This window comes from Armigeres subalbatus, chromosome 2 (assembly GCF_024139115.2).
Source record: "Armigeres subalbatus isolate Guangzhou_Male chromosome 2, GZ_Asu_2, whole genome shotgun sequence".
NCBI lineage: Eukaryota > Metazoa > Arthropoda > Insecta > Diptera > Culicidae > Armigeres > Armigeres subalbatus.
Window position 1 is genome coordinate 154650661 of NC_085140.1, and position 24948 is coordinate 154675608.

At 39.3% G+C, this 24948-nt stretch overlaps 1 long non-coding RNA gene across 1 annotated transcript; it reads right to left on the reverse strand.

Annotated features, from left to right (window-relative positions):
* Positions 1-953: 953 nt before the first annotated feature.
* Positions 954-2033, reverse strand: LOC134215331 (uncharacterized). The gene is made up of 3 exons (XR_009980116.1): positions 1950-2033; positions 1166-1278; positions 954-1090 (listed from the first exon to the last, which is right to left on the reverse strand). It is a non-coding gene; the product is annotated as an uncharacterized LOC134215331 (long non-coding RNA).
* Between the last annotated feature and the right edge of the window lie 22915 nt (positions 2034-24948).

Sequence of the window (24948 nt, forward strand, 5' to 3'; positions counted from 1 at the left end):
CCTTCATGGTGGATTGCGGGCCGCCGCAACGCCTCACACGCCGCATATCATGCCTGTTCCGCTTCCGCCGCTGCTGTTCTTTGCTGGAGACCGCTCTGACCGTCCAGTGCAACCGAGAAACTGGATGGGGTCCCTCCGAGGCACTTCTTCTTCTCGTTCTGGCTTCCGCACACTTTTCCGTCACTCGTTTGCTCGTCACCATCCGGTTTTCTATCGGCTCCCACCCGTCCGCTGGGAACCGTTCGGCCGAAACTATCCAGAAATTCGGTACCGTCTACCCGTCCGTTAGGGATATTGGCGGACCGGCAAAAACACTCTGTAGCGAAATACGCAACCATTAGAGAGACCGATCTTTTGTTTTACTCTGCTGAACTTACCCAACATTCGGGATGTTCTAGTCAATCCGATCCCTGATCGGTTTCTATTCATTCGACGATTGTGACCTTGACGATTCACGTGCCAATTCAGCTTTTCGTTCGACCTGCGGATCAATTGAGGTTAAATTTATCGCTCTATGCGAAAGCTGGGAGGTTTACCCGGATAAAAAATATCATTAAAATATCATAAATTTTATTGTTACAACACCATTTAAAACATAATTTTACCATTGAATATAATGGAATTTTGACAATAAAATCACATGAGAAATAATGGTTTTCCACGATAAAATGAATGGTAAATGGGACTTTTACAATTAAAAAGGGGGTTGTTATGTATCTTTACAATAAAAAATCGAAAATTTTCCATACAAAATTCGGAGCAAAACAATTGATTTTACGGTTCTTCAATGGGATGATTTCGAGCGACAAAACAATAGAAAACATTGTGTTTTACGTGTTTTCAATTACTGTTTCTATTGTTTTACAATAGAAATACAACATGATTTAGAATACATTATACTCCAATATTACAATAAAAATACAATCCAATTAATTGTTTTACATATCATTTTATTTTCCTCCGGTTGTATAGCATATCTTTAGACGAATCCAGCGCACTACTTCCAAAGTTAAGTGGGTTGCCTGTATCTGGAGAAAAATCCAACATCGGTTTAAAAAGTGTACTAACTTTGTTCCGAATAGATATAAACCTGTGAAAAATGTAAATTATAAAAGAATGTCAGTTTTATTAGAAAAAATACGTCGAGAAGAAAAGAAAAAATTACCTGCATCAGTTCTTATTATATCCCGTTGGTGAGATTGGCCAATGGTAGCCACTGAACGATCTTCAATCAGTGACCAGCAAGCAGCAGTATTTTATTTATCATAAGCTTCATTTCTGTAAAGGAACAAGGATACATGTTACCAGACATGTCATCAGGTACTATGATGATAAAATTTTCATTTATTTTTTGTTCGGGATGAACCACTGCGTTCATTATGTACATTGAACTTTTGTAGTATAAGATTACGATTACCGGTGGTGAGTATCCAGTTTTCCGCGAGCGGTAATGGCCGCCAGCTTGCCTGCGGGTTAGTCTCTGATTTGACATTTCTGGAGGTCAACTGCACCCACCGTTCGAGCATTTTGATCAATGTGGTATATAAAAAGGCTTGAATTCACCTAATCAGCACCTTCTTTTATGCCACATTGGTCAGAATGCTCGGAGCGGTGGGTGCAGTTGACCGCGGAAAACTGGATAAGCCGTTTGTCAGCGCAGTATCATTACTTGACACTTTACCGGTCGCTACTAAACGCGCTACTAAAACAGTAGCGCAGCTGACAGGTGACCAAATTGACCAAATAACAGCGCTACTATTTGATGAACTATCAAACGTCGAACGTCACCGATACGGAATGCAGCCACCGAAATGATAACCGAAAATACCGAAAATAGTGACCGATGCGAAAAAGAGTGACTAATCTAAAATGACAGTACAGTGAGAGTGATCAAAATACTCGCGCCCAGTAATGATGCTCTAACGCGCTTCGACACTTTAGATACTCACCACGGTACAGAAGCCATAGTGATCTACCGCTTTCCCAGCAGCAGAAACTGCAATGAAAACGACACTTTCTGCACCATACAGTTTCATTATTTTCATCTCTTCACTAATTAATATAAACAAAACTGTACACGGTCAAATGAATCCAGCCATTCTCCGAGTAAAATTATAAGCAAAAGTTTTTGTTCCATTTCATTTTTTTGAAATCAAATTTGTATTGCAAAACATTTCTAGACCTGCAACAAGACCTGCAATATGAAAATATATACTTGAGAACCGGTATAACATTTTTATTTATTTAACAAACAAAGCTATTGTAATTTTATTGTTTTCAATTGTTATTTCATCAATATAATAAATCCATGAAATATTCCAAAATTATATTAATTCAATAACATTAGACGGATTTCCAGATCATCCAAACCGAATACTTTTAAAAATTGTTTAGTTTTTGGATGAGCAATACTAAACATAAGCGAACAATAAAAATATAATAGAATATATCGGAAACATTTGAATATATTGTGATTTTAATGTACGTACAATAAAGATCTTTTACAACCGTGAACATTTTACAATAAGCATACAATAGTTTGTATTGTTTGCCACACAATCTATTGTATTTCAATGGGTTATGTCATACAAGTTACTGTAATTTTTTATCTGGGTAGCTTTTGTTTGTCGGCTGCTTGCACACCATCTAAACGAGAGCTTCGAGAGGGCCCTGTTAATCTGACGATCGTAACTTTGATACTTCACGTGCTCCGTCTTGTTCGTTTTTTCCTCGGCCGAAACGCTCTGTACCTTCATTTTTATTTCTGCTGCCCGAGGGATATTTGCCTCTCGTTAAAATTTTCTTTCCGGCAAATGGAACCAACCCGTACGTACGTTTTTTTGATTTAAAGCTGAAATTCCATGGCACCGACACCCAATTTTTCACTATGGATTTTGACAGGTTTGCCTGTTCGTTCTTTTTTGGAAGATAAACTTATCCCCCAATCGAATTACCCCAACACTGATTTATTTTTTGTTTATTTATTTGGTTATGGATTTCAGTCTTCTTATGCTCAAAAATGGGTTTCACGTTTTTATCCGACGTTTCGGTTACTTATATTGTACCTTTACCAAGGAGTTAACTAAGTCCCGGGACAGCAAGTCGTATAGAAGTATCCGCTTTCTCTCCTCTCTGCACAATGCAATGGTCATTATGGGTATAACCACTGGCAAGGTAAAATTCTAGGGGAGAGAGTGATAACTTTTTTTAAATTCATATTTAACAGTCAAAACACAAAAAAGCTACTATTTTCGCTTTGCTGGCCTACCAGACAGCTCTTTCAACACATCTTAAGATGACTTGAATACAGTCAAACCTCCATGATTCGATGTTCTATGACTCGATATCGACTCATACAAGCAAATTATGCCATATTTAAAAATATTTTCTGGGTTACTGTGATGGTCCCTTCAAACAGCTTCCCAGGGATTTTCTATTCCACATCTCGATATTTCCATGAGTCGAAGATGTTCATCGACGCTCAGCCCTCATGACCTAAAAAATCTAGAAATGTCATAGCATTTCCAATAATAATAAAGCAAAAAAGTGTTAAGAAAATTATTTTGAGCTTTTTAGTGGAATGTCTTCACTTGTCACGAGTTTGTACAATCCCATTGAATTCCACCACCTAATTATATCGTGACAGATACGTATTTCGACTGAAGTCGAGTCAAGTACGAGACACTAAAGACGGCTTTACTGTTGAGGTCGAAATACGTATCTGTTAAGATACAATTGGTGGAATTCAATGGGATTGTACAAACTCGTCTTATGACAAGCAAAAAAGGGTGTTATGTTATGATAAACTTTTCAAAAAAAAAAATTTCTAAAAAAGCAAGAGATTGTACGCCCGGATCAGTAAAAGTTACTAACGACAATCTGGAAAAACATGAAAATCTTAAAGGATTAACAACTTATTGAGAAAATCCATTGATAAATAAGGATTTGTTAGAAAATTTTGGTGACCTAAACATTCTGTGTTTCTGTGAATTTCAAATAATTTTTCCGAAAGCATATAAGCAGTTTAGTGACTGCCACTACTTTGAGCATGTTCACAGCGGCACAATAGGAGTTATCTTTCGGAAATCAGTATGGAGAAAGGCTCGCAGCAAGCCATGCGCGTGGTTGGTTGCTTGTTAATTTGCTGTCACGTTTTTGTTCCTTTCCGTAAATTAAAGGTTCCCCCAAACATACGCAACGCAATTGTCGCCGTCGCTTGGTGACTGCGATTCTGTCGCCGTTAGTTTTGAAGCGACAATGGATCATTGCATGCAGCGACCCGGCAATAGGGAAAATCGCTTGCGTTTGGGGAAGCCTTATTAATGAATCACAACCAGTAGTGGTTGGTTTCCTACCCACCGCTGCCGTATCCATGCGCTATCGTAGATGTAAAAATTGCCAGCATGAGTTAACAGCCTAAAGTTTGTATAGCGAAAGACATCTAACGCGGGTTTTCTCAACAATAGGAATTTTTCACAAAAAAAAACTATTTGGTACCAGTCATGTAGGAATGTTTCTGCTACTACGTCTACCTAATATTTTTTTTCAATTAGGGTGCTTATTTTCGAGATATCTAACTTTAGATGCCTTTCGTCATACTGATTTCCAAAAGTTAACTCTTAGTGTGCCGCTGTAATCACGCTCAAAGCAGGCGATTCATTAAATTCGACTGATGTCTGCATTTGACATTACTAACGAAAAAAAAACATTTAAGTGACCTGAAGTTTTCGTTTTACGCGTTTGATAACTTTTTCTGTAGTACATGTACTTCCTAACTGAATGTGCAAACTCGTGTGTGTAGTTTGTTATGGATTCGCAATGATTTGATATTTGGACATTTGGATAAATATGTTTTGGTGAAAATATGTGCGATTGTGCGATAATATCAAAAATATGGGTTATTGTACCACGCGTAAAAAAATCTACTCATCCGCTTATTTTTCGTCGCAACCAAAAATAAGCGCAGATAGTCGCCAAAGAAAAACATACTTGCAACTAAAAAGCGAAGTATTATGATAATTTTAAAAATTTGACCGCCACGCCCAAGTAACATTTTAAGTTTTATAACGCTCTTGAAGTCCATATTTTACTCTACAAGAGTGCGATAAAACCAGCATAAAACCAAAATGTTACTAGGGCGTGGTGGTCTGTAACGGTGAATGCTTTGATAGCACGGACTGTTTGTACTACGGATAAAATTTTCAGATCTGTGGAAGCCTTGAAAATGATCACGATAGCTGTCGAAAGTAGTCATAATAATATTCTGGCCAATACCGAATATCGCAGAATGAATCGCCTGCTTTGAGCGTGCTTACAGCGACACACTAGGAGTTAACTTTAGGAAATCAGTGTGGCGAAAGGCATCTAATGTTTAATATCTCGAAAATAAGCTCCTTAATCCAAACCACCCGCCCCCACCCCCCGTGGCTACGCCACTGTTCCAACAATATGCCGAGCGGTAACGAATATCGGCGGGAGGTGGCTTGGCTAGTAAATTGCTTCGGCATCGTGTCAGCAGCAGGAGGAGATTATCGAGAGTGTAGGTTTCGCATATTGGAGACGAACTTGCCGTAGTAGTTTATGGCCCTCCAGTTTGGATATCGCTATGATCTTGGTCGGATCCGGGCGTAACCCCCGACTGTCGACGACGTGACCCACGTACTGTACTGCTTACGAAAAGTGCACTTGTCAACGCGGATGGTGAAACCGAATGCCGCCATGAGCCTCTGGGTCTACCTCTGCTGCGATGTCCAACTGAGTTCCACTCTAATGCTTTTTACAGATTTTGTTTCCGCCCCTACGTAGAGTGTAGAAGCCGACCCAGCCCCACTAACGATCCCAAATTTCGGTTGCTATCGGCCTCTGGTGACAACGACGATGGAGCTCGTTGTTTGAGATTCAGTTGTGAGGCCACCAGGCTCGAATTATATACCGCAGGCATCTTTTGATGAACACCGGCAGCCATTAAGTGTTCTTCACTGATACACACCATGTTTCACTAGCGTATAACAGCACAGATTTCACGTAAGAGTTGAAAATTCGTTTTTTGGTGCGTTCACTTATCTGCCTGTTTTTCCAGATATTTCGTAAAATCGCAAAGGCAGGCCTTGCTTTCTTAATCCGTGCGCCTATGTCGATTTTGGTACCGCCGTCTGACACCATTTGGCTACCAAGATATTGGAAGCTTTCAACATTCTCCACTGGTTGCCCGGCTACTGTCAAACTGGAAGGGGTCACCGTTTTTACATCCAACGATTTGGTTTTGTTGATGTTGATAACTAAACCTGCCGAAGAGGAGCGCTCGGCAAGTTCGTTGAGTTTACTCTGCATGTCAGAGCGCCGTTGAGCGAGGAGTGCAATGTCATCAGCCAATTCGAAGTCGTTTAGGTGCTCCATGGTTATAGGCTGCCATAACAGCCCGCGGTTTGGTTCACGGTCAATCGCGTCGATTACGATGAGGAATAGTAACCCGACCAGTAGATAGTAACAGATTTATATCAGACCTTGTTATTCTGTTACAGCAGTTTTTTATAACAGCGGTTGTTATAAAACGTGTACCATTAGTAGTTAAAATAACAAAAATTGTAACAAAATCTCTTCTAGTTTTAACAAAATTATTACTTAATATGTTATTAAATGAACAAAAATATAACTCGTTGTGTTACATAAAAAGTGGTGAAAATAGCTTGTGCTATAGCAAATTATGTTCCTGAAAAGATTATGATTATCCATAATGTAGGCAAATAAGTTTGTCCAGCTGGTTCATGTTGGATGTAGATTCAAGTTATACTGTAGGTGGTACCTCACTTTTTTTTTTCCAATTCCTATCTACCAAAAAATGTAGGCAATTTTTTTTTCGGTAGAAATAAACATAACACATTATGTTATAATCATGTTATGACGATCATAAAATTTTATTTCCTCCATCTTTGGCAGAGAATTTATAACAAAATTATTGCAAGTTTTGTTATTTGTAACACATATTGATATAATTGTGATAAAATTTTGTTATGACTAACTAGTCGGGAACGGTGATAGAATACATCCTTGCCTCACACCAGCTACGACCCGGATAGGGTCGGGCAAGACCCTATGCCTCACATATTCTCGTGATTGAAACGGTCGAAATCTTTTTCGTAGTCAATGAATACCAAGTAAAGGAACTCTTGGAATTCGTTGACCTGCTCCAGAATGATGGGGAGCGTGACAATATGGTTCACACAGAATATTCCGGCACGGAATCCGGCCTGCTGCCGCCGGAGAGTCGCATCGATCTTCTCCTGAATCCGGGCTAGGATAATTTTGCACAGAATTTTGAGAACGATACACAGCAACATAATGCCTCGCCAGTTATCGCATACAGTCAGGTCACCCTTTTTGGGTACCTTCACTAAGCTACCTTGCATTCAGTCGACTGGGAATGTTGCGGTGTCCCAGATATTACGAAATAAACGATGCAGTAGTTGAGCGGATGTCATGGGGTCAGCTTTGAGCATCTCGGCTGATATGCGATCGACCCCTGGGGCTCATGATTTGGATGGCTGTTTAGCAGTGATGGAGCTTCGGTATTGACGCGTGTTATACATCGGATCCTAGGCGGATCATGCCGAGGTCGTGGTGCTCGAACCAGCGTTTCAGCTGGTCAGTTGGGTCGGTCAATAACTGATCATTCGCGTCTTTCACAGGCATCGTTGCATTCATCTTCGTACCGCTAGAGCGTCGTGAGATATCGTAGAGGAGGCGAATGTTCCCGGTTGCTGTGGCTCTGTCTTGTAAGGTGCGTTTTGGAACAAATCCAGCTTCCTATACCGAAACCGGCTTACGCGCCAATCTGGATAAACTTCCAGATTGCCAGCTTGGTGTTTTGCGCCCGACTAACTACCGAGAATGAAGCTCAGGACAGGTTCTGTGGATCACTCGAATGACCGATCGAATACTCTCAACACTATCTCAATTTCTCTCTCTAACGCCAACGAATCAAACCCGATCAAGTTGTACACGAGTACGTATCGGTATGCTGTATCTGAAATTTAATCACTTCGAATCTAAATCAACACAATAACCAATAACCAATAACCCAACTCTTTCGAGACAGTAATTGTAGCAGTAATACAAACATTAGGTTTTCAAGTTGACAATGTATTGTAGATTCTCTCTCTGGCTTAATGCTACGGGGTCTACGGATGAGCCCTAAACCTAACCTGCTTGGGTGTGTGTGTGGCTTAACCTATAGGTACCTTTGCTGGGGTTTTCGTTGCGGCCGTTCTCCTCCTTGCTGATACCGGGTTCTTGGTGCGGATGAATCGATGTCGGCAATCGAAGTGAACGCCCACGTGCCAACTGGGCGGGATGAGATGGTGTACACGTGCGAAATCGGGTAGCTGTCAAAGCGCGACCACGCGGTGGCTGGGGGTTTGTGCAATCCTAGCACGGATAGTGGGAACGAAAGGTACGGCTACCAAATCAGGGATCAACCGTACGTTCACCGTATTCTAGCATTCCGGCCGATCACCGTACGTTTGGTTTCACTTCAAAGACCGGTTCTCAATGTCGAGTACCACGTGGATTAGGGTGGCCTGTGTGCCGAGATTTCAGACTTCTTCTCACTCGCAAGGTTGCTTGGAGATTTCCCACCGTTTTCCTGGGAACAAAAATATTCCAAACGGAAAAGCCACAAATTCGTGGCTAATAGAAGCCACATGTTAAAACACACCCAACTTTTATCATAAGAAAACTTTTCCTACCTTTTCAGAATTTCAACCGTATCACACACTTTTATAATTTTAGAATCTCGTTATAATGATTTTTTAATGGACCTAGTTTAGGAATTTAAACAATTAAATATATAATTTGTGTTACTAGGCATTAACTATAGTTTACACTACCTTTCTAGTCACTATCGAAACGTTAAAGTAACTTTTAGGTCGCAGGTTTTGATAACTACCGATCACGATTGAGCCAAACTATCAAGTGATCGCGTGATCTAACTTCGAAGTGTACAACTTACGAACACTCCCGCGGAATTCCTGGCGGAAGTTAGTGAATTTTAGCAAATGTCTAAAGCGTTGTCTCTTTCACCCTTATGTCCAACTGACCCGACCTATCCTTCTATCTCATTCTGTAGATAGTTTTGTCATAACATTTCGTTCGCGATTTATCCATTCGGACTCCCAGATTTTGGCTCTGACCGTAGTTGTAAAACTTTTTGCAAACTCTCACGTCCACTGGTATGAATATTCATTCCATCTTTTAATCGTGCAGTGTTCACTGTTCAAGTGACATACTGGTTTTCTTGGTGAATTCGATTTAGTAAACTGGTATACTAATCTCTTGTCTCTCAATTAGAAAAGTTCTCGTTATCAAAAAATAATACAGTAAGTACGCAATATTTGAACTGTTACAGTCTTCTTCGTCGGTCAGATAGTCTGCCCACGCTCCCTTGCCCCGTCGACATGAGCGTTTTACTTCCTTCTCAAAAGCCGAGTATCGTTGACGGGCTAGGACTTTGGCTCCTCTGGTTTTTGATCGCACTATCGCGGCTTTGGCTTCTCTTTGCTCTTCTATCTTCTTCCAGGTCTCATCGGTGATCCATTATTTTCTCTGGGTGCGCAGTTCGCCCTACAGGAGTGATGATGTTGAGTTTCTCCAGTTGTACGAACTTCGGGCAGAAAACGGGTCGAACACTTCCTTTCAGCTCCAATGTCACTTTGATTTTTCTGCACAAATCGATCTTTTCGCTGAAGACCTTCGGAAAGGATGACTCGAGAGAAGCTGGGGAACCGGAAACGCAAATTTGGTTCCATTTGATTGATCATCTCTCGAGTTATATAGTTTGTGTATTTTTGTTGTAGTTTTGTGTAGTTTTGTGTATTATTTGTATTAAGAACCTTCGTTAGCCCCAAATCCCCCTGCATATGATTTTTCATGCCGATCGGTTCATTAGTTTCCGAGTTTTTAACCGACAGACTGACAAAAATTTATTTCGGTACAATCGGCCATCACTCTCACCGACAGTCTGGATGTCGGATAACAAAATCCATGAAAAAATATCTAATAATTCAGTTTTTTTTGTCTTAGATACATTAAATTTATTTTATGAGCATTCTAAGTTTTTGAAACAGTTATCCATTCTCACCCCCATTTCACACATTGTCACTCCCGACAGCGGTATATAGTATATGATTGTTGAGTTTCCAATTTCTCAGTTGTTTATTAACCCAAACTTCAATTTATTTGATAACATTGTTATTTGGTTCATGAAATAGTATAGCTATTCGAATGTTCGAGGAACTCTAAAACAACTTATTTTATCAAATTTCTCACCAAGTGCTGGTGATGGAGAGCCACTGTAAATTTGTAGGTATAAAACGAAAATTTCGTTTTATCTTTCGCCCTAAGGAAGATCCATAAAGTACGTCACGCAAAAATTGGCGTTTTTAAAAAAAAACCCTCCCTCCTTAGCACACTTTCTGTATTAAACCTCTAAAATCGGAATCCCCACTTCCCTCCTAAAAGCGTGACGTACACGGATGACCCCCTAACCACATTATTTGTGAATTGCAATTAAGTATCACTCGCAGCCAGCTCCCTGAAGCAATTGTTGGTTCCTGAACAGTGTATACGATAATTATCCCATTTCCCATTGGAAACGGCAAGCCACAATACAGGCAATCAAGCCGCTAAATTTGTTGAGCATTGGTCGTTTTCTGAAGAGATGATGGTTTCAGAAGCTGCGAAACCATAATAATGTGTCACGGGATTTCTAATTGTATTGAATCAAACGATGTTTACGACCAGAAGTTGACGATCTTCATTCATTTGACTCATTTCAGTTTGATGTACTTCCCCGAAATAATCTTTGAGACGTTTTAAATTGATTTCGCTTAAAATCTGTTTTGGTTATCGACAACTGGAATTAGCTGGGATTTTGAAGGCAAGCGTGCGAATGCTAATTACCAAAAATCCTTTGCTTGATTACAGATTGTTTTGTTGTGAACCAGTACAACGCAAAATTGATGAAATGTTATGCTGATAGGAAGTTAGACAAAAACTGATTCATGCAAATGTGGTAGGAAATTCAAAAATAATAATAGAATTAAATGAGAGCTTCACCTGTCTGATCTATAATATTGAGGAATGCAGAACGCATTAAAAAAAACCCACTGCGATATACCAAAAACCTGATAGTATTATGGTATCATTACCATCATCATCGTCATCATCAACAAAACAAAACCTGAACTGCCTTCCATGGCTTTGTTTCATGCGTAGTTCGTCGCTTACTTATTTTATCTGTAGCACAAGTCTTTTGAAACGCCAATAAATTGTGGCTTTAGTCGTAGGGTGAATTCCAACGTATTTTTGCTTGGGGTTGCTTCAAATCAATGTTCGAATAATATCCATGCATTCGACTGATACTATGGCAAGCATTCCGATTATTGGTTTAAATGAAGCTGTATAATTGTAATTTTTTAATAGTTTGTTCAGTGCAATCATTCTTTTCGTCTAAAACAATCGCTGTTTTTTTCTTTAAATTATTATTTTCGAGTTTTAAAATAGTTAGAAGCGACTGGCGTTCCGGCGATTTCAATCTATCCAGTCTAGAAGGTTTTTCTGACTTTCTACTGCATTTAAAATATATTTGTAAAATAGGCTTGGGGTAAAACGCCTGAATGGTGGTGTAAAATGACTCACTTGTATGGAAAATAGTGGTGAACGCATGATTGTTTGTTTATCTTAGCGAATTGAACGAAAATCTTAGGGTGAATCGCAGACCGTTAAACTTAAGTGGAAATGAGGGGATTTTGCTCAATATTTTCATTGCAGCTTGATAATAGATAGCTAATACTGAATTGTAAAGGCAATATTCGTTCATAAATGTTCTACAAATGATTATATGAGTGATTTTATGAGTGAGGCCATTTTGACCCGTGGGTGCATTTTGCACTCTTCTCCTCTGATGGTTTAACGTTCTAAAGTTCATATCGTTCGACTGGTTTCAATCCTTACGATTCCGGCAGGAATAGATATGGTTTCGTTGGGATTTCCCTAATGTTCCGATGGGGAATCCCCAACCAGATGTACCTATCATGGATATTCTGAGTGGTTTGTTAACGACAAAATATACTTTTGCACATTAACAATAATGAATGAACCTTAAAAATGAAAAACGATAAAAAATGCGCAAATCTGAATTTTTGTGGATCAATTACTATTAATTGCTAAACTTTTGCGTAGTTATGGATCTTGAAATTAGTCTTAATGGATACTCATGAACTATTTTATGAATGTTTGGTAGTGTTTGATGGAAAAATCAGATGTTATTTCTAGACCAACATTTGAAAAGGGCGTAACAGCCAAAATTTATTCCTTCTGATTATCGAACACATTTTTTTTGTTGGAGTGTAGAACCACTGCGTCCATTGAGTTGAACTATTGTGATAATTCTCTATATATAGCTACATAGCTATATATGTATACCAAGAATCAGGAAGAAAAAATTTTAATTGTTACGCCCTTTACAAATGTTGGTCTAGATTTGAGGATCATTTCTACCTTTTTTATGTTTTTTTTGCATATTTAATGGTACAAAGTATGGGCTGCCGTTTGTTAACGTAATCTAAACAAAACAGATAGTGTGTAGGGCCGCAAAAAGGATATCATTCATTTTTCTTTAAGTCATAAACTAAGTTTCGTTCCCAGTAAAATCGTACAATTTAAAGAAAAAATCGATAAATTCCGTTTTTCATTCACCATAATGAAAGACTGAAACGCAAGACGACAATGTCCAAGCCGGTAGATGCAATGCCGGTAAGAGAGGATGACGTGAAGAAATGGCTCGCAAATGAATCTCAAAATTTTTCCATGGAATAGTTAGATCCCCTAGTGCGAGTAATTTCAACATGCAAAACATGTTCCAACATCAATCTCACCACAAAGAAATTAATATCTCTTTTTCAGCTGGACTTAGACGGAATCTATCCATGAGTGGCACAGCTTCGCACCACAGACAGCAACAACAATGGTATCGAGGCAAGTGCTTCGTCATATTGGTCACGCTATAAATCTCACGCTTACGCGTCTGAAGCGACAAAAACACGGGGTTCCCCACTCAGATGTGAAGACCGGATTCCCTTCTTGATATTTATGTGTCATTAGCCAAACAGGCAGCCAGCGGTGTGCAGTGACTGCGGAATATTCCTTTGCCCTATGTTCTTCATACTTGCGTCTGCTAAGACTGTCTTGTAGCACGCTTAATTAGTATATTTTGAAGTTGCTTAGTTTAACTATCATAAATAAGGGTGCGTCATTGAGAACACTGATCTTGATTATTGACTCGATTGATTGATGAATTTGGATTATAATAAATTGAACTCATTGATTAAAAACGTAAACAAACTTTATCATAGAAATTTGTTTTTCGTTGATCGGCCTATGTTTCATAACAACTTTTGTTTTGAATGAAAGAGTTCAATAAACTAGTATAGACGAGGTCAATAGACTAGACATGTAAATGTCTTCGGCAGATTAAAACTACCCGCCATAAGTTTGTGGTTATCTTCTAATAAAAACTCGTCTATTTAAGTTATTTCTAAAGATCGTTAAAAAAACAATGTTCTCGTAGTTCGGGAGACCTAATTTTAAAAGTTCAAAATATTGTGCGTTAGGAACCATTGCTTCACCTCTTTCGATTCGATCGAGTTTGCCAATTGTATTCCTAATTTAGACACATTGATGGCACAACTGTGAACGAAGATTTTAGTTCCACTGTGAATATTATTGCATATGTGTTGGGTCGATTTTCAGGACATTGTCTTTGAACTTATGGATGGAAGTGTATTTGTCTCGTAAAGATTTGATTTGCTGACTAACGATGGTAATTACTATCTTGGGAATCATGTGATGAACTTTTGCCGAGACTTTATTATTGTTTTGTTGGTCGAATGGCCTGCACAATTGCAATCAATCAAAATATACGAGGTCATTAACATGAAACCAGTGGCGGAGGTAGGTTAAAAATCAAGAATTCAATGTAGGTGAAGTAAACAAAATACGTTAGGCTTAGTTGACTTATCTTACCCTTGCGTCATATATCTCTGACTGCTACTCCATGATTGGTCAGAATAAGTGATCCTATATCCTCCTATCCTCCTATTCTACTATCCGCCTAATTGTATGGGTATGATCGAGTAATTGTGGAGCCCTTTTACTCCCTGATTACACTCAACTAGCAGATGTTAGATTTTCTTACAATTCAGTATAAGAATTTTGCAAAGTCTATAAAAGAACTGGACATATGCGAAATTTCTAGATTCTCATACCAAAAATAAAACCGAGTCTTAAGCAGACCCCACACGACGGAAAAAGTTTGACAAACTCTTGATTATTGAAGAAAAAGATTGATGGTGTGAGTGCGAACCCAAAATAATGAAGTAAATATTGAGGGAAATCAGAAAAGTTTGATATTCTTTTCAATATTTCCCCAGTTTGATGAAAAGTTTGACGAAAAAAGTATTGTCAATATATGCCTCGTGTGGGGTCTGCTTTATACAAGAAAGTCCCCGGGTAGAGGTGAAAATCAAACAAATAACATAATAATAATAAATTTTGCTGTGATATCAGATTTGTTATTTCTATGTTATTCATGAAAAAACTTCCAACAATAGCATCCTAGCAACAAATTTTGTTATAATATTAAAATATGTTGTTTATATGTTATATGCAGTAAGGATAAAGAACACATTTATACAATCATAACAAAGTTTATTATTCATTTATCATTCGCATTTTCAACATATCAATAATAACTGATTTTGATAGGAATTGATAGGAATATTTTGCTTTTTGTTTGCTCTTATAATGTTGATTTTTTGCTATTCTCCTGAACAATTATTGCTATTATTTTAGTTATTTTAGCAACTATATCAAACAAACTAACTTCAGATTTTACTATTCTGTTATTTTTATATCAATGGTAAAATTTGTTATTCTTTTGCTATTTTCTTCTATCCGGGTCCCTGAAGATAAATCGACGACAGCGGAAGCTTCCCCGCAACCACCAGTATCTTGCGTCAGCGAGCTATTCAGACCCCAACGACTTATTTCTGGAGAATATATCCTCCTATACATAGATTCTATATAAATCCAGACATATAAATCATCCGACCAAAACAGTTCAAATGCTAGCACCTTCAAAAACCTTCCCAAAACAAAATTGGTGTTAATAGCATACTACTTACGTGTGCGCAAAACTTCTCCATGGTAGGGTGAAGGCAGGCATTTTCGTTTTTTCGTCATTGTATCAAAAACCAATAAAAGAGACACTCTTTTGGCAAACTCATCCGTACCAAATCGTAAAACGTTCTGCTATAGAGAAGTTCTAGCAAAAGGTCGTTGCTCTTGTTAGTTTTAGCCACTGCGACGATGGACGGAAATACCTGCTGTGTCCCTATGTAGGTATGTAAAAGCTGCGCCGAGCGAGCATTGTGTAGGTTTGATGACAGGTCAGTGAAGGTAAATAATTACCTAGCGTTTCATGGATTCTTTAGGGGGGTTAGTCGGACAGTTTATCTACAATAAGTCACAAATAACCAAAAATGCAAATTTTGTTTTAACGTTTATTCAAGTAATTTTTCATTTTCAAAAATGCAAATGTTACTCACCTGGATTCCTGATTAGCTACAGCGTTAATCCACCGATGCCTGGCGCACGGTGTGTTTGTCCGAAGAGGCTTATTTTCAAAAAAATCAGTATCTCTAAGAACACTCACTACACGAAAGTATATATATTTCACGTAGGTGCATTTTTAAAATGTTCTATCGGGGGTAATTTTTTCATACATTTTTGGGGGGGTTAAATCGGCTATCATTTGAGATTTCTTGATTTTTTCTTTGAGATTTTTAAGTTTGCACCAAAAATAGCGAAAAAAATAAAAAATGTTCTAGATCCCTCGATAAAACATTTTACATTACCCACTATATGAAAGAGGAGAGCATATACTTTCACGTGGTGGGTGTTTCAGAGATACTGATTTTTGAAAAATAATATTTCCCCATAGACACACCGTGGGCGTATTGTAGTGCTTCAGTTTACTCAAACGTTTAGAGTCCGAGTTCACCGTGACCAGCCAGCGTGCTCATGGTATTCCACGATGTCGCCGTTTTCTATCCAGTTCTGTATTGAATATTGTTTTCTCTATTCTTTCTTCCGACATTTGCACTATTTGTTATATTTTGTTCGATTCACAATATTTGCTTCTTTGTACACTTGATACAGCTTGTGCGTCATGTGCCACACACCATTTTCTAGTTTCCCACCAAGTATTATATGCAACACTTTTTGCTCGAAAACCCTGAAAGCTTTCCGGTCAACCTTTTTGAAAGTACTCGCTTCATATCCGTAAAGGACCAATGCCATTGGTAGAATCAAAGATTTATACAGAGCAAATTTTGATTCCGTCTGCATGTTGTGTGACCTAAGCTGGCTACTTAAACCGTGGGAAGCCGTATTCGCAGCAGCATCACGTCTTTTCACTTCACGGGAAACGTCATTGTCACATATTAAAAGCGTGAACTCATCCCGAGTAGGCGAAAATAGCTCAATAATATCAAATTTTGATTAGATAGCAAAATTAGATATGGACATGATTGATATAAGAGATAAAATATCATACGACGATATCAACATTTTGCACTAAAATATCATTAAAAGATCAAGTAATTATATTTGTAAGAAGTGATCAATATCATGTGCCATTAGTTTGTTTTTATCCATAGCATATCTTGATATTTAACCTTCTGTCTGTGCTCAAAAAAACTTACGTTGTCTGTGCTCTGGGGTCAAATTGACCCCAAATTGAAATTGCTATAACTTTTTTAATGTTAGGCCAATTTTTGATTTTTGGGGCTGTTTCGAAAGATAATTTAATCATCTTTCAGGTCGTTACCAAAGATTGACTATAGGTGGGCGGGTACATCGCGGGGAGGGGTTTTAGTGAACAAGGGTACAAAAACAGTGATTTTTCATGATTATTTTACTTATATCCGAAAATCCTACCCATTTTGAAATGCAACTTTTTAAAAAGGCTATGCAGGAAGGCATGTGCTTTGGCATGAGGCGTTGATAAGTTTAGAACTCGGCCGCCAGGTGGTGGTATATTTGAATTCATTATTTTAGACTACTCAAGATATTCCGATATATAGAATTCTCCTCAGTGTAAATATTCTTATCGCACAAATTAAAAAATGGGAAGAAGTCCTCATTATATTGAGCACCGCTTTGTAGTACTAGACATCCTGAACAATGTTGCCGAATACAACTTGGGTGTAGGTATGAGGGATCTCAAGCTAAAGCAATATTTCATATATGCAAGAATATTGCAAGTACACTAGCGCCGCCTATTTGTAAATTTCCTTATTATTTATTCCCTCACATGACAGTCTATTCCCACCAGACGAACTTTGTTACAGACGTCATCTTTATAAATTTAAAAATTGTGCGATAAGAATATTTACAATGAGGAAAATTCCATATATCGGAGTTACTTGAGTAGTCTAAAATAATGAATTCAAATATACCGCCACCTAGCGACCAAGCGCTAAACTAATCAATGCCTCATGTCAAAGCAGACGCCTTCCTGCTTAACCTTTTTGAAAAGGTGCAGTTCAAAATGGGTAGGATTTTCAGATATAATAAAATAAGCATGAAAAATCACTGTTTTTGTACCCTTTTTACGAAAACCCCTCCCCGCGATGTACCCGCCCACCTATAGTCAATCTTTGGTAACGACCTGAAAGATGATTAAATTATCTTTCGAAACAGCCCCAAAAATCCGAAATTGGCCAAACATTAAAATAGTTATAGCAATTTCAATTTGGGGTCAATTTGACCCCAGAGCACAGACAACGTAAGTTTTTTGAAAAAAGGACACTGTAGCGCATATTTTCAAGATTTTTCAAGTGAATTTGCACCTAGGAGACAGATCTCGGCGAGTTTTACCAAACTACCAAAAATTAGGAGAATCGGTTGAAAACTAAAAAAATGGCAGCCACTCAAAGTGGCCTGGGGTCATATTGACCCCAGAGCACAGACAAAAGGTTAAATGATATTTCGGTGCAAATTTTTGATATTGTTGCCTGTTCTTTTATCTCTTATATCAATCAAATCCATTTATGTTATTCAGTACATGGCTTCTGTCCGGAATGCGGAAAGCTCCTAATGGAAGACTTTTGACGCCTTGTACGATCTTCGGCATGAATGTTTTTTAACAGCATATGCTTATGCGAAATTGATCAAGGTATGTAACATCATGCGGGCAGCAGGGACTATGTCAAAGGGCTTGACGATCCCTCCCCAGGCCATCTGCGAGTTGTGGGGCTTGCCTTGGATGTGGTGGGGTTTGACAGTGGGCCCTGTTAAATTCCTATAAAAAGCTGCATGTATCCGAAAGTAGGCCCCACCAAAGTGACCGTGTGCCGCTCAAAGCGCACAAGCCCAAGTCCTGGTGTTAGGTGGGACGCTAAACAGCCCTGACACGACGGCCCTTCGAACGAGACGGGATTTTTGCGCAGGCCCAATAAGCCGCCTGGAAAACCAATAATTACGAACAATATAAGAAATAATGCGACTCGATATAATCGTCGAAGACGATTATATAGGCGACGAATAAAGGATCACGATTGGAAGCTTGGAACATGGAACTGCAAGTCGCTAGGTTTTGCAGGTTGCGATAAGATGATCTATGATGAATTACACCCCCGCAACTTCGACGTCGTGGCGCTGCAGGAGATTTGCTGGACAGGACAGAAAGTGTGGAAAAGCGGGCATCGAGCGGCTACCTACTACCAAAGCTGTGGCACCACCAACGAGCTGGGAACCGGCTTCATAGTGCTGGGAAAGATGCGCCAACGCGTGATTGGGTGGCAGCCAATCAACGCAAGGATGTGCAAGCTGAGGATTGAAGGCCGTTTCTTCAACTATAGCATCATCAACGTGCACTGCCCACACGAAGGGAGACCCGACGAAAGAAGAAGGAAAGAAGCGTTCTTCGCACAGCTGGAGCAGACATACGATGGATGCCCACTGCGGGACGTCAAAATCGTCATCGGTGACATGAACGCACAGGTAAGAAGCACCTTCTTTCCCCGCAAAAATATCCACAAGGCCACATGGAAATCACCTAACCAAGAAACGGAAAACCAAATCGATCACGTTCTAATCGACAGTAAATTCTTCTCCGGCATCACAAACGTCCGCAAAACTCTCAACGGTGTACAACACACGTCGAAGTCGGACGCCGCGGCTTAACATTGGGCGGCTACAAGACGACAGACTAGCCCAAGAATACGCGCAGCAGCTGGAAGTGGCACTCCCAACGGAAGAGCAGCTAGGCGCGTCTCTTGAAGATGGCTGGAGAGATATTCGATCCGTCATTGGTAGCACCGCTGCACTTGGCACGGTGCCCCCGGATCAGAGAAACGACTGGTATGACGGCGAATGCGAGCAATTAGTAGAAGAGAAGAATGCAGCATGGGCGAGATTGCTGCAACACCACACTAGGGCGAACGAGGCACGATATAAACAGGCGCGGAACAGACAAAACTCGATTTTCCGGAAGAAACAGCGTTTGCAGGAAGATCGAGACCATGAAGAGACAGAGCAACTGTACCGCGCTAATAACAAATGAAAGTTCTATGAGAAGTTGAACCGTTCACGTAAGGGCCACGTGCCACAGCCTGATATGTGTAAGGACATAAACGGGAACCTTCTTACGAACGAGCGTGAGGTGATGCATAGGTGGCGGCAGCACTACGAAGAGCACCTGAATGGCGATGTGGCAGACGAAGATGGCGGTATGGTGATGGACCTGGGGGACGCGCACAGGACATAATTCTACCGGCTCCGGATCTCCAGAAAATCCAGGAGGAGATTGGCCGGCTAAAAAACAACAAAGCCTCTGGGGTTGACCAACTACCAGGAGAGCTATTTAAACACGGTGGTAAGGCACTGGCTAGAGCGCTGGGTCATTACCAAGATTTGGGAGGAGGAAGTTTTGCCGCAGGAGTGGATGGAAGGTGTCGTTTGTCCCATCTACAAAAAGGGCGATAAGTTGGATTGTAGCAACTACCGCGCAATCACATTGCTGAACGCCGCCTACAAGGTACTCTCCCAAATTTTATGCCGTCGACTAGCACCAATTGCAAGGTAGTTCTTGGGGCAGTACCAGGCGGGTTTTATGGGCGAACGCTCCACCACGGATCAGGTGTTCGCCATTCGCCAAATACTGCAGAAAAGCCGCGAATACAACGTGCCCACACATCATCTATTCATCGACTTCAAAGCCGCATATGATACAATCGATCGGGACCAGCTATGGCAGCTAATGCACAAACACGGATTTCCGGATAAACTGACACGGTTGATCAAAGCGATGACGGATCAGGTGATGTGCGTAGTTCGAGTTTCAGGGGCATTCTCGAGTCCCTTCGAAACCCGCAGTGGGTTACGGCAAGGTGATGGTCTTTCGTGTCTGCTATATAACATCGCTTTGGAAGATGTAATACGAAGAGCAGAAATTAACACGAGTGGTACAATTTTCAATAAGTCCGTCCAGCTATTTGGCTTCGCCGACGACATAGATATAGTCATCAACACGTCGAAGACGAAGTACATGATAGGAAGAGGTTCAAGAGAAGACAATGTGAGCCACCCACCGCGAGTTTGCATCGGTGCACAATGGTCGGATTCGTCAAATTTCACGACATAAATCGATAACTCGAAAACTATCGGTGCTAGAGTTTTGACGTCTTCAGAAGAAATGATCTACAAGAAAAGATCTATTTTTGGTGTAAGTTGCCATTAGGGTGGCCCTTTTGGGATTTTTTTTTGAAAATCAATTTTTTCAACCTTCTGAGTTAGGAGATCATATTATTCTACAAAGTTATAGAGAATTTAATTCTAAGCATTTTTGCTTAATAAACATTTATTTTATCTCATATAGGTAATGTTTTATGACAAAATTACTAAATTTAGATAGGGTGGCTCCGAAAAAAATAGTTTTTAGCTTCCACTTTCACCAATTCAAAATATTTTCAAAAACTGTCCAAGCATCGCTTCACGGTCTTTGGAAAGCGGATTTTTTGGTTACATAAGATGGTTGATAGCTTCATTTTCAAGCATATTATAAGCGTTTTCCATGAAAAAGTGATATTTTTCTGATCATTCTACTGCAGCTAGTAGCAAATATTAGCAAACATTTCAATCGTATTCTGAAAGTATACATGCAGGCCCATCAAATCCATGGTATTTCATTTGTCCATCTTTGTCCACTTTTGTTTGAAAATCATATTTATTTTTGTATGAAAAATCAGCTATTCCATGGAAAACACATATACCGTATCTCTGTTTTACGCAATATTTAGTAGAAACATTCTTTTTCGAAAATGAATAAACTCACTTTTTTTGTTTTGTTCGATACACTAATCTCGATCCAGGGTGTTCAAAAAAATCAACATTTAAAAAAAAAAATTAAAACATAATTTTTGAACTACTAGACCGATTATCAATGTTCATGTAATCACCTCACTTAGATACTGCGAAAATGGAATTGTTCTCCGAATCAACTTGAATTTTATGGTTTCGGTTTTTGTCACAAAAGTAGCGCTCTTAAGCATTTATTTTATGTACCTTATATACCTTGAAAATCGGTCCAGTGGTTAAAATGTCAAAATGATTTTTTTTCCATTATATTTCCACACGAGTTGATTTATATATCTTTGATAAAGAACGATTCTTTGTAGGCTTTGTGGCCGTGCGGTTAGCGACGTCAATCGTCTAGACGCATGTGATATGGAGCGTGGGTTCGTTTCCCGCCCCGGTAAGAAGGGAATTATTCGTGATCGAAAAATGCTTCACCGGTCCACTAAGTATTATGCGTCCCGTCCGTTGTCTAGGTGTTCAGTCTATACGACCTCTGGTCGAAGACTGTGTTTCTGTCTTTTATTCTATCGAATATTGGGAAAATTCTAAAGATGGTATAAGAGTTCACATGAAATTCCTTATTTTTCATACAAAACTAATATAAAAATGGACAAAGATGGACAAATAAAATATCTTGGATTCGATGCGCCTAAATCTATACTTTCAGAATACGATTGAAATTTTTGCAATATTTGCTACAAGCTGCAGTAGAATGCTCAGAAAAATATCACTTTTTCATGTAAAAACGCTTATAATATGCTTGAAAATGAAGCTATCAACCATCTAATGTAACCAAAAGATGCGCTTTCCAAAGACCGTGAAGCGATGCCTAGACAATTTTTGAAAATATTTTGAATTGGTGAAAGTGGAAGCTAAAAACTGTTTTTTTTCGGGGCCACCCTATCTAAATTTAGTAATTTTGTCATAAAACATTACCTACATGAGATAAAATAAATGTTTATTAAGCAAAAATGCTTAGAATTAAATTCTCTATAACTTTGTAGAATAATATGATCTCCTAACTCAGAAGGTTAAAAAAATTGATTTACAAAAAAAATTACAAAAGAGCCACCCTAATGGTAACTAACACCAAAAATAAATCTTTGCTTGTAGATCATTTCTTCTGAAGACGTCAAAACTCTAGCACTGATAGTTTTCGAGTTATCGATTTATGTCGTGAAATTTGACGAATCCGACCATTGCGGTGGTGACGAAATCGAGGTGGTAAAAGAATTTGTGTACTTGGGCTCACTGGTGGCTGCCGAAAATGATACCAGCAGAGAAATTCGGAGAGGCATAGTGGCTGGAAATCGTACATACTTTGGGCTCCGCAAGACGCTCCGATCGAAAAGAGTTTGCCGCCGTACCAAACTGGAGAGCTGGACGATGCTCGTGGAGGACCAACGCGCACTCGGAGTTTTCGAAAGGAAAGTGCTGCGTACCATCTATGGTGGGGTTCAGATGGCGGACGGTACGTGGAGGAGACGAATGAATCACGAGGTGCATCAGCTGTTGGGAGAACCATCAATCGTCCACACCGCGAAAATCGGACGACTGCGGTGGGCCGGGCACGTAGCCAGAATGTCGGACAGTTACTCGGTGAAAATGGTTCTCGACAACGATCCGACGGGCACAAAAAGGCGAGGTGCGCAGCGGGCAAGGTGGATCGATCAGGTGGAAGACGACTTGCGGACCCTCCGTAGACTGCGTGGTTGGCGACGTGTAGCCATGGACCGAGCCGAATGGAGAAGACTCTTATATACCGCACAGGCCTTTTCCGCCTTAGTCTGAATAAATGAAATGAATGGACGTTTTCTAAATGCCCATATTAAGCTTTTCGATATTTGGACCGAATCTATACCATTTCATCAAATGACATTTGATCGAAAGGACATTACGTCAAATGGACATTTGGTTGAAAGGACATTTAGCCAAAAAAGAATTTTCAATCCACTAGAGGCTTAGGACATTAGGTCGATAGGACATTTAGTGGAAATCAGATTTTATAATAAAGAATCTTCATACATTTGGTCGAAAGCATGAAAATACATACTTCTGTGTTTCAAATTTCGTTTTCCACAACAAAAGTACGTGTCAAATAAAATTCAACAACTTATTTGAATCATGTACGATTTCTTCTATATAATTCAAACCTCATTCTCAACGTAAGAAGCCGAAACCCAGCTTTACCGGACAGAGAAACCAAATTTCCATTAGAATACGTTTTGTGAATTAAAACCCGTTTTTCTCAAAAACTGGACGTGTTACAAAAAATCTGAATACATGTTTGAGTTCAGCGAAGAAAAATCTTTTAAGTACACTGAAAATGGTTGAAGGGAGTGAAACATTGTTGACTAGCGTAATTATTGCTCCATTATTGTCCAAAGACTCGCCACTATTGGTACAGTTGCACCACTATAGGTGCAAGGGAGTCAATTTTATTAAGGGAAATCATTGTTTTCAACGGTTTTTCAAGCGAAATTTTAGGATAAGTTGTATTTAACAGGATATTTAAAGCACGACGCATCAACTGAAGCCATCGTAAATGGTATGATATGGAAATGCTAATATCATCTTCCAAACTTGGACGTACATGTTCATGATAGCATTAGAGGCGAAAGTATAGAATTGATAGTTCCGTTAGGATACGGCAGGCATGAAGAATGTTTTTATAGAAGTCGATTTGAGCAAGTCAAACCACCTTCCTTTTGCCAGTGGAGATATATCAGCTTCCACACTGATATTCTTCCCTCCCCCTTCATACGGGAGCTTGGCAGAAGGAAGGTCGTGCGATATATGCCATCACAAATATTGCCCTCCGCTCGCTTTCAAATCGACTTCTATAAAAACATTCTTCATGCCTGCCGTATCCTAACGGAACTATCAATTCTATACTTTCGCCTCTAATGCTATCATGAACATGTACGTCCAAGTTTGGAAGATGATATTAGCAATTCCACATCATTGTAAATCGTTTAACTTCACGTAGAAGTAACACACACGAAATCATTAATTCAGTAAATGGTATATTAATAATAAATCTCATTTAAACCCTACTATCTCCACTATTGGTGCTACCTCAACTAAGGGTACGGTTACCCTAATACGAAAACTGTGAATATTCCGAGAATATTCCTGATTGGATTTTGACTTTGGCGAACCACTCTAACCGACTACGATGAATCTATACCACCTGGTTAAAAGAAATTTAGTCGAATGATGTTTCGTCATTAGACATGAGGCTGAACTAATTATTGTATAAATATTGAGTTAAAGAAAGAGTATCAATGAAAGAATAAGAAAACCATTTCCATTCGACCATATGCCTGCCCTTTCGACGAAATGTAATTTAACCAAATGTCAATCAACTAAATGTCAATCAACGAAATGTTCCAAAACCGTCTACGATGGAGTATTGGCAAAATAACATTGATATCATTGGTTTTTGACCATGCGCCGAAAAACAGAATA